The sequence below is a fragment of the Dipodomys spectabilis genome, unplaced genomic scaffold (genome assembly GCF_019054845.1).
Source record: "Dipodomys spectabilis isolate Male_0828 unplaced genomic scaffold, ASM1905484v1 ptg000565l, whole genome shotgun sequence".
Lineage (NCBI taxonomy): Eukaryota > Metazoa > Chordata > Mammalia > Rodentia > Heteromyidae > Dipodomys > Dipodomys spectabilis.
The window spans coordinates 2049640-2063797 of record NW_024871242.1 but is presented as its reverse complement, the minus strand read 5'-3'; positions in this window follow the sequence as shown (position 1 = coordinate 2063797).

Here is a 14158-nt window from a genome sequence, read left to right as displayed (position 1 = left end):
AATCTAAATACACTTATCTTCAGTTAACCAGCCAAAGGCCAGAATTGGACCTGGGGCTCAATTGGTAGTGTGTTAGAAATGGGACAGCACTCAAGCCCCCAATTAAAGTAAAAATTCCCTCCTTTCTTCTGTCTATATTCCTTCAAAGGCCTCCAAGTTAGTGATTTCCTAGGTAAGCGTGGACATTGGGTGCCACTTGCTCCTTCCTTAAATCCTAGTCTCTCAGCAAGCAAATTACTAAGGCTCCACTAGCTTATGAGGCACATGAAATATTCTGGCAGCCCAGTCCTAAGGAACTAGCCAAGGACTGCACTTCTTTGTCTCAAGCCAAGCTCCTTTGACAAGACCCCAGTGAAACTGCCTCAGAGATGTACCAAGTATTCCAATATTCTGCCAGGGGGTCTCATCAGCCCTGGATTTGAAGGAGGAACACTAACTTCTTTTGTTTGTCATGGGGCTTGAACTCTGGGCTTGGGTACTATCCCTCAGACCTTCAGCTCAAGGGGAGCACTCTACCGCTTGAGCCACAGCACCAATTCTGGTTTTCTAGTGTTTTATTGGAGAGGAGTATCATGGACTTTCCTGCCAGGGCTGGCTTTGAACCGTGAACCTCAGATCTCTGCCTCCTGAGTATCTAGGAATACAGGTGTGAGTTACTGGTGTCTGGCTTAGGAACACTCACTTTTTTTGTTTGTCATGGGGCTTGAACTCTGGGCCTGGGCCCTGTCCCTCAGCTCTTCAGCTCAATGCTAGCACTCTACCACTTGAGCCACAGCACCACTTCTGGCTTGTTTTCTGCTTATGACTTGGTCAGGAATCGAACCCAGGGCATCATGCATACAAGGCAAGCTCTCTACCACTGAGCCACCTTCCCAGCCCAGGAACACTCCCTTTTTAAACAGAATATTCAGCAACTGTTCCATTGTCCTATGCTCTGTGTAGTGGTGGAGAAAGTTTCCACATAGAAGGGATCACCTTTCTGGTAGGCAGGGACCAGGTCCATTACCAGAATTTCCAGAAAGCCTGAGTCCAGGCTCCATATATTATAAGGCACATTCAGGGTTTGGACGGACTCATTGTCACACTGAGGTGGTAAAAAAAGAATGGACCTATGAAACACGGAAATGGGAGTACACTTCAAACTGAGTAATTGTATTAGAGTGGATTGAAAAGTGCACAGCAACTATTTTCTATCTACACATATAAAAGCACATAAGAAGAAGTTTCTACTGTGGGCTAGGATGAGATTAAATAGGTTTACTGTCATAGTTATACCTTGCCTGAATTTCCTTGTGATTTCCTTGGTTTCTTCTTATAAAAAGTCCTGAAACATTGGATTTGTGGTTGGGCACTGATCGAATGTCTGCAGCATCGAGTGAGGCGCTCACACATCTCATGCTTGAGACCTGAGTCTCTTGACTTTGAAAACAGTACAGGAACATCTTTCTTGTTCCTGAGCCACAGGCCAAGTGAGCTGGCTTGAGCTAACTGTAGGTTACAGTTGCGTGGCTCTCAGAGTTCTATATTCTATTCCATTGTGAGGGAAGTAGTGTCATCTCTCAGAGCCCAATGATCTAAGCTGCTTGCTCACATAAGACCATCCCAAAGACAAACTGGAGGCTGAAATCTCCCCTCCTACATCACTTTATACACATGTGGACATTGTCAAAACCCAATAGCCTCAGCTAGGCCTAGATACAGGCATGTCTCAGCCTCAAAGAGCCCTTCCTAGGTCAGATCCAAGCCTTATTTGTCACTATTCCTCTCATCCTGCACAAATCATTTTGCCTCTCAGGGCCCCCTAGGCCTGCCATGTGCTTCTTGCATCTATTTTTGACATCTACTTCCTAAGACATTATTAGGTTTTTGTTTCCTAATCTTGTTTGCCCTTGAAGCCCCAGTGTGCTTTCATCTGGAAAAAAGTCAAATTCTTAGCAATGGGAAAATCAAACAAGTTTTGGAAAACACATGTATTGTTACACATATAGTCAGACATTTTTACAGGTGTACATTCTTGTAAGATAAAAGAGTATTTTTGAATCTTTTCTCATATTTTATGACAGAGGGGAAGGGGAGAAGGGAAGAGGTGCATTGTTTTCTCATAATTCAATGATTATTTTTTAAAAATAGTATAGTTGAAAGAATGTAAGATTTAAAGATAAAAACTGTGCTCCTGTTCTTTTTATAAGCTAGTTGTTTATAAAGTATTTCTCACTAAAGTCTTGTCGTCTGTGCCCCATGAACTATCCTCCTCCATCAAAATAATCAAGGAAAAACCTTCACAAATAAGTAGGCTGTTGTCCAATCTCTGGATAAGTATTTAAGGAACAACTTTGCCTGGGACTTTGTGCGTGTACAAGTGTGTGTGAGTGTGTGTGTGTGTGTGTGTGTGTGTGTGTGTATGTGTGTGTGTTTGTATGAATGTGTGTCTGTGCATATTTGTGTCTTAGGGCTTGAACTTGGGGGCTATATGACAATCCCAAGCTTCTTTCCCTTGACCTTAGTGCTCTACCAATTGTACTACAGTTCAGCTGCAAGCTTTTTTAGTGAACTAGAGAAGAGAGACTCATAAAATTTCCTGCTCAGGCTGTCTGACCTAAATATCAGGTATCAACCTCCTGATTAGCTAGAGTTATAATTATGAGCCTCCACAACCTGGTGATAAAGCATTGTTAATGGAGGCAGTGGGGTTGCAAGTTTCAGTCCGGCTTCAGGACACTATATCATAAACCAGCAACAGCAAAATCCTATATCAAAATACAATAATAAGATGTAATTACAGTACAATTTAGTGATATAGTCTGCTAGCATAACTTTCAGGAAACCTTGGTTTTAATGATTTAGCACAAACCAAACAAAATGAGCTAATTTTAGGAGACTCTACGATTTTTTTAATTCCATCTTAATAATTTCAAAACATTAGAAGAAACAAGAAAAAATTCATACTTATGAGAATGTAAAAAGATAAAAAGATGGCAGATTATGAAATGGAAAATTCTACACTGCAGGAAAATTATTGTCATGGTGAATATATGGTGGTATTGTTATGGTGAATAGATGATAATGTTCCTCAGAGCAGCAATAGATAAATATATATTTACTACACAAAATCTAACTTGTCTATATCTATCAACATCCAATCTTCTAGTGCACATTATTGATGTATTCATGTTTATGGTATATTCAAAAATTATGACTAGCAGAGTCAGGAAGTTACCAAAATACATTAGCTGCAATGTTTTAGGAGATAAACTTGCTAATTATATTGACTATTCTATATATTAAACATGTAGTGTGTTATCATTTTATCTCTAAGTGTGTACAAACACTACAAACACTACTTCAAAGTGAAACAGAATACAACAAGGTTTTGAAGGCATATGCCTGTAAAGCTAGCTATTTGGGACATCGTTTCAAGACCAGTGAAGTTTTACCTGCAATGATCCCCAACCTGTGGCTTTGCATGATGGAATACTTCTATCATCCTGGTCCATGGGGAGGTGAAAGCAGGCGGATTTCAATTACATGCCATACAAAGCAAGAACTACCACATGGATCCCTCTCAACCAAAGAAGGTTCAACACTGGCTAGCACTTATCTCCCCTACCTAGGTAAAAATAAAAATAAGAGCATTGTAGTATAAGAAGCAAACAATATTAAATCATGCCAATGCAGAAGCATCATGAACAACACGCATTCAGTGTTTGTTTCTCATACTTTTATTCCTAACTATAGCTTGGATTATATATGTGAGCCAGAGACACTAAGCAGTTCATCATTATAAAATGACTATTTGAGTGTCTGCTTTGACTCCAAGGTCTTTGATGCATTTGGAGTTGATTGTGGTGCAGGGTGATATATAAGGATCTAGCTTTATTTTTCTACAAGTAGTAACACAATTTTGCCAGCACCATTTACTGAAGAGGCTGTCTTTCTTCCATTCTTTTTTAAGCTACCTTATCGAAGTTTAGATGGCTATATGTCTGTAGGTTCATTTCGGGGATTTCAGTTCTATTCCATTGGTCCTGCGGTCTGTTCTTTTGCTAGTACCAAGCTGTTTGGATTACTATGGCTTTGTAGTAGAGTTTGAAATTTGGTATTGATATTCCTCCAGCACTGTTCTTTCTGTTAAGGATAATTTTTGCTATTTGGGGTCTCTTATTGTTTCATATGAATTTTTGGATTACTTCATCTATTTCCTTGAAGAATGAGGTTGGAATACTGATTGGTACCGCATTGAAGTTATAGATAGCCTTGGGAAATATGGCCATTTTCATGATGTTGATCCTTCCAATTCAGGAGAATGGGAGGTTTTTCCACTTTTTACATTCTGTTTTGATTTCCATTAACAGGTTTTTAAAGTTTTCACCATAGAGGTCCTTTACTTCTTTGGTTAAGTGAATCCCTAGTTATTTTATTTTTTGTGGTGCTATTATGAATGGAGTTGCTATCCTAATTTCAGCCACGCTTTTCTCATTATTGGAATACAGAAAAGCCATTGATTTTTGAGGGTTAATTTTATACCCTGCTGCTTTACCAAAGGTTTGAATCACCGTGAGTAATTTGGGAGTGGAGTCCGTGAATAAGAGACTACCTAGGTCTCCTTTGCACACGCCAAACCTTTCTTAAAAGACACCCAGAAACACAATGAATCAAAGAAAAGTTAGACAAATAGGATTGCATGAAATTGCAGAGCTTCTGCATGGCAAAGGACATAGCTAGCAAGATCAATAGATCAACCACAGATTAGGAGAAGATCTTAACTAACCACACAACGGACAAGGGTCTCCTATCTAAAATATGCCTGGAACTCAAAAAATTAAATCCCTCAACAACAAATCCTCAAGGAAACAACTGCCCAATAAATAAGTGGGCTAAAGCCTTAAAGACAAACTTCTCTGAAGAGGAAAGAAGGATGGCTAATAAACACATGAAGAGATGCTCAACCTCCCTGGCCATGAAAGAAATGCAAATCAAAACAACATTGAGGTACCACCTTACCCCAGATAGAATGGCTATAATCAAGAACTCTAACAACAACAGATGCTAGAGGGGATATGGACAGAAAGGAACCCTACTGCATTGTTGGTGGGTCTGTAAACTTGTTTAACCACTTTGGAAAGTAGTATGGAGGTTCATCAAAAGACACCACATAGAGCTCCCCTATGACCCAGCAATACCAGTTTTGGGAATTTACCCAAATGATCACAAGACCATACCAAAGCTACCAGCACAACTATGTTCATTACAACATTATTTACCATAGCTAAGATATGGAACCAACCCAGATGCCCCTGAGTAGATGAATGGATCAAGAAAATGTGGTCTATATACACAATGGAATTCTATGCCTCTATCAGAAATAATGACATTGCCCCATTTGTTAGGAAATGGAAAGACTTGGAAAAAATTATATTACGTGAAGTAATCCAGGCCCAAAGAAACATAAGTCCCTTGTTTTCCCTTATTTGCAATAACTAGTATATGTCAGAGACATGCAGAAAAGGTCAGATAAGTTGATGTTGGCTGAGATATACCCCAAGAGAAAGATTCAAATATTTTTTTCATTCTTGCGATTGTTTCAAAGATATTCATAAGATGATTTTTTTGTTGTTTTGTATGTCCTTTCCCCACAGTATATCCACTGCTTTCACTGTATTTGATGTTGGTGTAATTTGTGGAGGGGAAGGAAAAAACACATTTTTAAGGAAGGATACAGGTGGACCCATTGCAGCAATGAGATGTACAAGCCAATATGTCGAAAAACGAACTTTACAACTTTGACCAGGAGGGGTGAGTAGTGGGGGTGGGATGGGAAGGTGTGTGGTGGAGATAAGAAGGAAGGGGAAACAAAGGACAGGGCAACAATGCTTGATAAGAAATTTATTCAATAACCTGTCCATTTAATTGTAACTCCTCTGTATGTTATTTTCACAATAAAAAAAAGTCTATGTGAAGCCAGGTGCCAGTGGCTCATGCGTCTAATCCCGGCTACACATGAGGCTGAGACCTGAGGATAGCGTTCAAAGCCAGCCCAAGAAGAAAAGTCCCCATAAGACTCTAGTCTCCAATTAACAACTCAAAAGCTTGAAGTGGCTCCATGGCTCAATTGACCCAGTGCTAACTAATTTGAGCACGGAGTCTCAGAGTCAGTGCCCAGGCTCTGAATTCAAGCGCCACAACTGACAAATAAAAACATATAAATGTCTGAATTTCTTGAGAATTAAAATGACAGCTCTGGTATACAATTCTACAGTCTACTACAAATTTCATTATATTTGTGGTCAGAAAAAGTAGCAGCACTTGAATAAAGGACATTTTTTCATAAAATAAGGCAGATTGGTCTCTAATTAGAGGAAATTGCTGGGCTCATACATAATATTTTTGGTTGGTTTTTGTTTTGTTTTTAGGACAGGATGAGAAACCTTATTTCTACCAATGGCTATTTGGATATGTATGACATCATTCATAGGCCATGCAGAATTAACAGTAAAGACAGAACACAGTAAACTTGCAGTAAACTTATTTGTCTTTATGCGATATTCCAAATGATTTGTTTAGCTTATATGTCCCTATGGCTTATAGTTTCCTATTCCTGCCTTCCTCAAATAAAAGCATGTTCCACCAATTCAGATTTGAGCCAGGCAATATGTAGTATTAGTGCTAAGAGGTGAGGAAAATTGTAACACAACCAGGAAAGCATGAAACCAACTCTTTATTAGCTGGACACTGGGGACTCAGGTCTAATCCTAGCTACTCAGTAGGCTGATGATCACTGTTCAAAGCCAGCTGGAGTGAGAAAATCTGTGAGACTCTTCTCTCCAATTAACAACCAACAACCATAAATGGAGCTGGGGCTTCAGAGGTAGAGTAGCCTTGCTTACAAAAAGTCAGAGGCGGGGGCTGGGAAGATGGCTCAGTGGTAGAGTGCTTGCCATGCATGCATGATGCCCTGGGTTCGATTCCTCAGCACCTCATAAGCAAAAAGAAAAAACCATAAGTGGTGCTGTGGCTCAAGTGGTAGAGCACTAGCTTTGAGCTGAAGAGTGAGAGACAGTGCCCAGGCCCAGAGTTCAGGCCCCATGAACGGACCCCCCCCAAAAAAAATCAGAGGCAGCACCCAATCCTGCGTTCAAGCAGAAGGTCAGGCACAAAAACAAAAACAATCAACACACACAAAAAAACACAAACTGGGAGAAAGCTCAGGAAAGGATGGCCTTGTCAACAAGACAAATGTACACATTACATGAATTGAGAAATGGTAACCTCACTGTACAATTAGTAACAATTACATTTTTAAAAAATCTGAGAAATCCCATAGCCATTGGCCCTTATGATGTGCATCTTCTTTCTAGGATTTCAAAGTACCATCATCTGAGCTGGCAGCACACAGGTTGTAGCCCAGGGTGATTAGAAAATATGAAACCAGAGATCCTTTCATATTGTCCCGACAACTCTTATTATTTTAAGCTGAAAAAAAAAACCAAAGGAAAGTAAACAAAATAGATGTTATGGTTAATTAAGCTGTTATTAAAGATTCCTGCCAGAATTATAATGTTAAATTATGAGTTAATGCATGTGTTTTCTAGATACTGAACTCCCATATGTCACAAAAATATCCATGGATTCATAACTAGAAATTCTGAAGTGTAAAGCATACTAATTAGTTGAAGTTCATTAGGTAACCAATGACGAGAACACAACACGGTATTAAGCCAGGTAAAGTTATTTATTTACTGAAGTGCTGCCCATGCCATACATGGTGGGAAGGCATGTACAAAATATAGGGCGACCCAACCTCGGGCCTGGATGTATCTAGGCAAAGGATCGGATGAGGTGTGGCCAGGTTGGGGGAAACACTAACAATACTGCATCTGGATGTGACTTCAGGGCCTGGGACTCACCTCCAGTCAGATGGAAAGTGTGATCAGAGGCTGACCAGGTCGTGACTTAGTAGTAGGAGGAGGTGGCTGCCTCCAGGTGTGCCAGATACCTAGATAACACATAAAGGGTGGAAACTTAGCCAAGAAGTGAAAAGGCATCTGCATAGGGTCTGCATGGCCTGGGGCAGACCTAATATTAAATACATGTAGTACTGCCATGTGACTCCAGACTTAAAAAAATTCATTATCAAACATTTTCTTTCTCTCTTTCTTTTTCTTTCTTTTTTCTTCCTTCCTTCCTTCCTCTCTCTCTCTCTCTCTCTCTCTCTCTCTCTCTCTCTCTCTCTTTCTCTCCTTTTTTTCACTCACCCTCTCTCTCTCCCCTACTTCAGTATTCTCAACTCTCAAATAATGAACACTTGCTGAGTTGAACTCACAGGCTGGGAAGAGAAGCTCAATTAGTGAATGTGAACTTTAATTTAATGTTCCCTTATACCTCTACCACAGATCACTGGAATCAAATAATGAACACTCAGCAGCATGGCATATTAAGGCATTTAGGGGAGTAAAGCAAGCAAGCTCACTGCATTCTGTGAGGTCCAACCTAGGAAAGTGTGGCAGACTCCTCCCTCCTCTTGAGCAATCTCAGCCCAGTTTCTGCATCAGGACAGTTGACTGGCTTCATGTGAGCCAGTTACCTAAGTGGCACAGGTACTTGGCAGAGACTTAGTCTCTTGTTGTGCTGAAATTAATGGCATGCTTCAACATGATCCACTAATTTGTTGAGATTGGGACTTCCTAATTTTTTGGTTAGCCTATGTTCAAATGGTGATCTATTTATTTCTGATTTCTAACCAAGATTATAGATGTGAACTAACACATCAGACCACTCAAAGTCCTTTATCACACATGGAAGACATGAAGTTTATTTTCTCAAATGACATACAAGTTGACAGACAGCAAAAGTAAGCCCTTAATTTTGGTCGAGATGTGTTTTTAATGTGAAACAAAATTACTTAGCAAAATATCTGACTACTGTGATTATACTTTCAAACTTACTCTACATTTTTATATCAAATCACCTATATTAATCAATGATTAACTCAAATTACCTGTAATCATTTATTTCTGTCATATCTTTTAGAAGTAGGCAGAACTGGAGCTTACACCATAAAATAAAGCGGTAGAATTTGAGAGGATCACAGTTCTGAATCAGTCTAGGAAGGAAAAGAAACACTCATATCAACCTACTAGGTAGGGATATTGGAATGCAATCATAATCCCTGCTTTCTGGGATGGGTGCAAAAATTGCTACTCTAGGAGTAAAGTAACTTAAATGAGAAAGGATTGATGGAGTGGCTCCAGTGGTGGAGTACCTGTCTGGCAAACAGAACATCAAAACTCAAATCAACTTCCTAAAGATAAAATAAGAAAAAGAAAGAAAAAACAACAATACTGACCATGTGTTCAATATAAAGATTTACACTAAATTATCATAGTAATAAATGCCATCATTTATTTCTAGGGCCAAACATATTTTGTGTCAAGCCTAAATGGAAAAATAGCACACTATATATAAAGCTTTGGTAAAACACAGGTCTAGCTTACAATGATGAACACTTAAGTTTGCATGTGCAGTGGTGTTGCAGGGTTGTTAAGGTTTATGGAAGTCCATCCTTTTGATGAACTTGACATGATGAAATTACCTAACCATACATAACCAGACAGTTTACTGGACAGATACTGCTGATACACACACACACACACACACACACACACACACACACACACACACACACTTGTATGTATTTATATATTAACATGTAAATAAAAATAAAAAATTTGTAATGAATAAATTAATTGAACAGATACCTTTCTCAAAGAATTATTTTATCTGAACCAATTCATGTCTTCAAGTCTCCAATGCTATATCACATTTACATGGTTGCTGATCGCTTTCAGCTTTTTTAGGATATTGTTTTTTCTTTGTTTTTCAGATGAAAAGAGCCTGCCAATAAACATACTTGTATGACATTACTTTCTTTAGAAAATGAAAAGCACGTTGCGTTATGTGGCTCTTTATGTAGCATCAAAATATTTTTTGATAATTTCAAGTACGTATTGTCTTAGACTTAAATCTCATTCATTTTCTTCCAATAGTATCTATGGGAAGGAGAAAATGAAGGATCATACTGTTACTTTGGGAGCTTCGATTATTAATCACTGAAATAAATATTATGAAAATGAAAAAAGTTATTTAGAGAGATGAATTGAAAGTTACCTTTCCACACACTCATGCTACTCGTCAACTATATCATATAACTTAAAATAAGTACCATTTTAGCTGTGTGCCAGTGGCTCATTCTTGTAATCCTAGCTACTCAGGAGCTGAGATTTGAGGATGGTAGTTCAAAGCTATCCCTGGCAGGAAACCTCTGACACTCTTACCTCCAATTAACCACCAGAAAACTGGAAGTGGCACTCAGCCCAGGGACAATGCCCAGACCCAGAATTCAAGCCCCATGACCAAGAAAAATAAAAAAAGCAAAAAAGGAGGAAAAAGTAACATTTTACAATTAATGTGCACATATAACATATACACAAAAATTTTCTAGAAAGAAAACTATAACAGTCCATGGACTGGCAAAGAAAAAGAGATTAAAGTGTAATTGCCTTTAATCATTCATTTAGACAATCTGTACTGAGGGCAGGCTACTGGAACTCACATCACTAATTGAAGAGCTAAAACTTGAGAGCATCACAGCTCAGAACCAGTGTGCAAGGAAAGTAATAAGAGTCTCATATCATCCTAAATCCTGGCATGTTGGAATGCATTTGTAATCCCAGCTACTTGGCAGACAGAAATGGGGAACTTAGCCTGTTTGGCCCTCAGCAAAATTGATAACCTATGAGCAAAGTAACTAAATCAAAAAAGAATGTTCTAATGGTAGTATACTTGTTCAGCAAATACAATATCAAAATTCATACTCATTTCCTAAAAGAGGAAAGAAAAATGAAGAAAGTAAGGAATAAATAAAAGAAAGAAGGAGGAATAAAGAAAGGGAAAAAGAGAAGTATAAACAAAAACCTCACCATGCGTTAGATGTTAATAATGACTTTAAGTAATTTTAGCTATAAATGCCATCATTTAATTCTGGGCTGAGACATTTTGTATCAAGCCTGAATAAGCCATAGCATGCCACATACAAAGCTTTGGAAAATACTGGTCTGGCTTACAATGTTGGACCAATAGGAATGTAAGTCTAGTGGGTGGGGTCTTCATAATAATTGTGTTCTGATCTCAAAATGCATCTTTATTTCTGGCATTTTACCTGAGTAATCTCACTTCAGTCTTTTCCAAAGGGCACTTTAGTGGAAGGAGGAAAATCATTGATTCTGGTCGACAATTTCTGTTACTAAAAACTCCAGTATATTGTAAGGGAAGCAACTCCAAAATTATTCATTAGAGAGATGAGTTGAAAGTCATCTTTATACACACTAACTCTTTCCTCAAAAAAGCCAGAGGATTTAAAATAACTAATATTTTTTAAGTTAATGGGCACAAATGTGCATGAATTTTCCAGAAATAAAATGATCACTTATGAAATCTTACTAATACTTCAAAGAATGTTTTCCAATTAGAGGAATCATCTTCATACATTTTCACACAATGTGTATCTGCTTGATAACAGAACCTACAACTAGACTAAGGCATCTAATAAAATTTATGAGGTGGTGTGGGGTTTCTGGTGGAGCCCTGTCTGGTTCAAAGGAGGAGCTGGTATTGGCACAGTCCCTGTGGTGGAGCAGGGCGGGGCTTTGAGATGAAGGCCAGTCTGTGTAAGACTTTGTGATAGTAGGGAGGGGACAGGAAGGACTAGACTTGTGGAATAGGTGGGACTTTAGGATGGAGGCTGGCAGGTAGACAGGTTTTCAGTGGAAGAAGACTGGGTCCCTGTGGAGGAGGCTGTTTGGGGAAGAGCTTTGAGAAGGAAGAACAAGGCTACGAAGGAGGAGGTTACTTAGAGGGGTTCTGGTGGAGCACTGTGAGTTCTAGTAGGATATGTAGGGTGGGGTTTCCCATAAGGCAGGGAATGGAATGGAGGCAAGAGGCTGACAGAAGGTGGGTTTCTGGTTCAGGAATACGAATCTATGAGGGAGAGGCTTTTCAGTGTCTGGCTTTAAGACGGCAGGGCAGTGCTAGGAAGAAGTGGGCAAGTAAGAAGCATGGTTTCTGGTGGAGAATGGCAGGCCTTTGGGAAGTGTGTTAGGGAGGAGGTGGGGTTTCTGGCAGAGCAGGATGTATTCACAATGTATAGAGAAGCTTTTCAGGACCAGGGCTTTGTTAAAGCAGAGTTAGGATCCAATGGACTAGATTAGTTAAGACGGCTTTCTGGTGTAGCCAGTCACCACTTCAAAAAGAGGAGTAAGGTTGGGTGGGGATTTCAGTGTTACAAGGCAGGACAAGGACTTTGGACAGGGTTTCCAGTAGTGCAAGGCAACCTTCAAAAAGGGACTACGGAGGGACAGGGATTTAGAGTTGAGCATGGTGAGGCTTCCAGAAGGAGTCCAACTGGTGCAGTGGTTTCCAGTTAAGCAATGTGGGTGTCGAGAGATGGGATAGTGTGGTGGGGGTTTTTTAGTGGGGGTTTTGTAGAGAAAGTCAGGGCTTAGAGCCATGGGGCTAATTGGAGGAAGGGCTTTGAGAAGGAGTGGAAGGTCTACAAAGGTGCAGGATAATTATGGGCAGGGTATCTGTTGGAGTACGGTGTGGATCTGAGGGAGGATCCAATAGGGTTGGATTTACCTGGGGAGCAATCCAAGGCATTGAGAGAGTAGGTATGGGAGGTGGAGAGACTTGTTGTGAAGCAGAGCTGGCTTTCCAGGCAGGAGATGGGCTATATGAGAAGCTTCTGGCCAACCAAGGCTGGGTTTCAAGGGCAGTTATACGGAGGTGGAGGGTTTTTGTGTAGCATGATTGGCTTTGTGGGAAGAGTTCGGGGCTGTGTTTGACAAGTTAGGCCACTTAGAAGCAGACAGAGAGGGGCAGAGTTTCTGATGAAACCAGAAGGGACTGGAGGGAGAAGTCTGGTTGGGGGGTGGGGTATGAAAGAGAAGGGAGGAGTTTGGAGGTACTAAGATATGGGATCAATGGATTTATGAGGAAATAGTGTAGTTAGGGGCTGGGTATCTGGTGGATGAAGTGAGGATTCGAGGGAGAAGCCCGATGTAGGCTGGGTTCTTGGTGGAGCAAGGAGAGACATAGAAGGAGGAGATATGGATGTGGCCTGGTTTCTGGTGGTACAGAGCAGGGATTCCAGGAAAGGGTGGAGTTGAAGAAGGCTTTCCCTGTAGCAGAGGAGGGCTTTCAGGAAGTAGTCTGGTTGCAGTCAGGCCTTTGAAAGTTTACGGCAGGACTACCAGTGGGTAGGTTAGTTAAGGTTGGACTTTTGAATGAGGAGGCTGACTGGAAGTGGGTTTCCAGTGGATCCAGTCATGTTTTATGGGAAGGGGGATAGGAAAGTGGCAAGACTTAGTGAAGAGTTGGTCGACAAAAAATAAACAGTTACTCCAAATAGGAACACCATTTTCTGTCAGTATAGAATTGTATTACTTTTATGTATGCGAGAGATATTGGAGAAAGTAACCAAGTAATAATTCCTTCCTAGTGAAAAGTTTCTTTATTCCAGTTGAGCGAAAACAAAACCATAGGTCACATCAGGCTCAGAGGCACACAGTAGACTAAGACACATGAAGCACTGGACTTGATTCCCCAGAACAACTTTTAAGAACCACAAATAAAAATTTTTAAATGTCTCACTTAGTAATAATGGACACTCTATTGTCTTAAAATTGTGAATGAATGAAACTTTTACTCTAACCATTTTAGAAATCCTAAAACTATGTAAGTAGTAATAATGTTTTAACTTTTTATAATATTGGAAGTTATACTAAAATTAATAGGAAAATATAAAATTGTACACAGATTGTTCGTTCTCCAGCATCAACTTTAATCTAAAAGAATTTAAAACAATAAAAGTGCCATATAGTGAGATTGCAGCATGGTTTTTTTCCAGTCATCAAAATGGTGACTTAAACAATGTGTATGTATCTTTGGGTGCATCGCTGTTAAAACATATCTAAGAATGTAAAGCACTTCTATAGAGACCCTGAAGAGACTCAAAGGATCTGTGAAATGATGTTGGAATAAAATTAATGACTAATTACAGTAGGAATTTATTTTCTCTAGGTCCAAAATTATTTTCCAGAAGAAA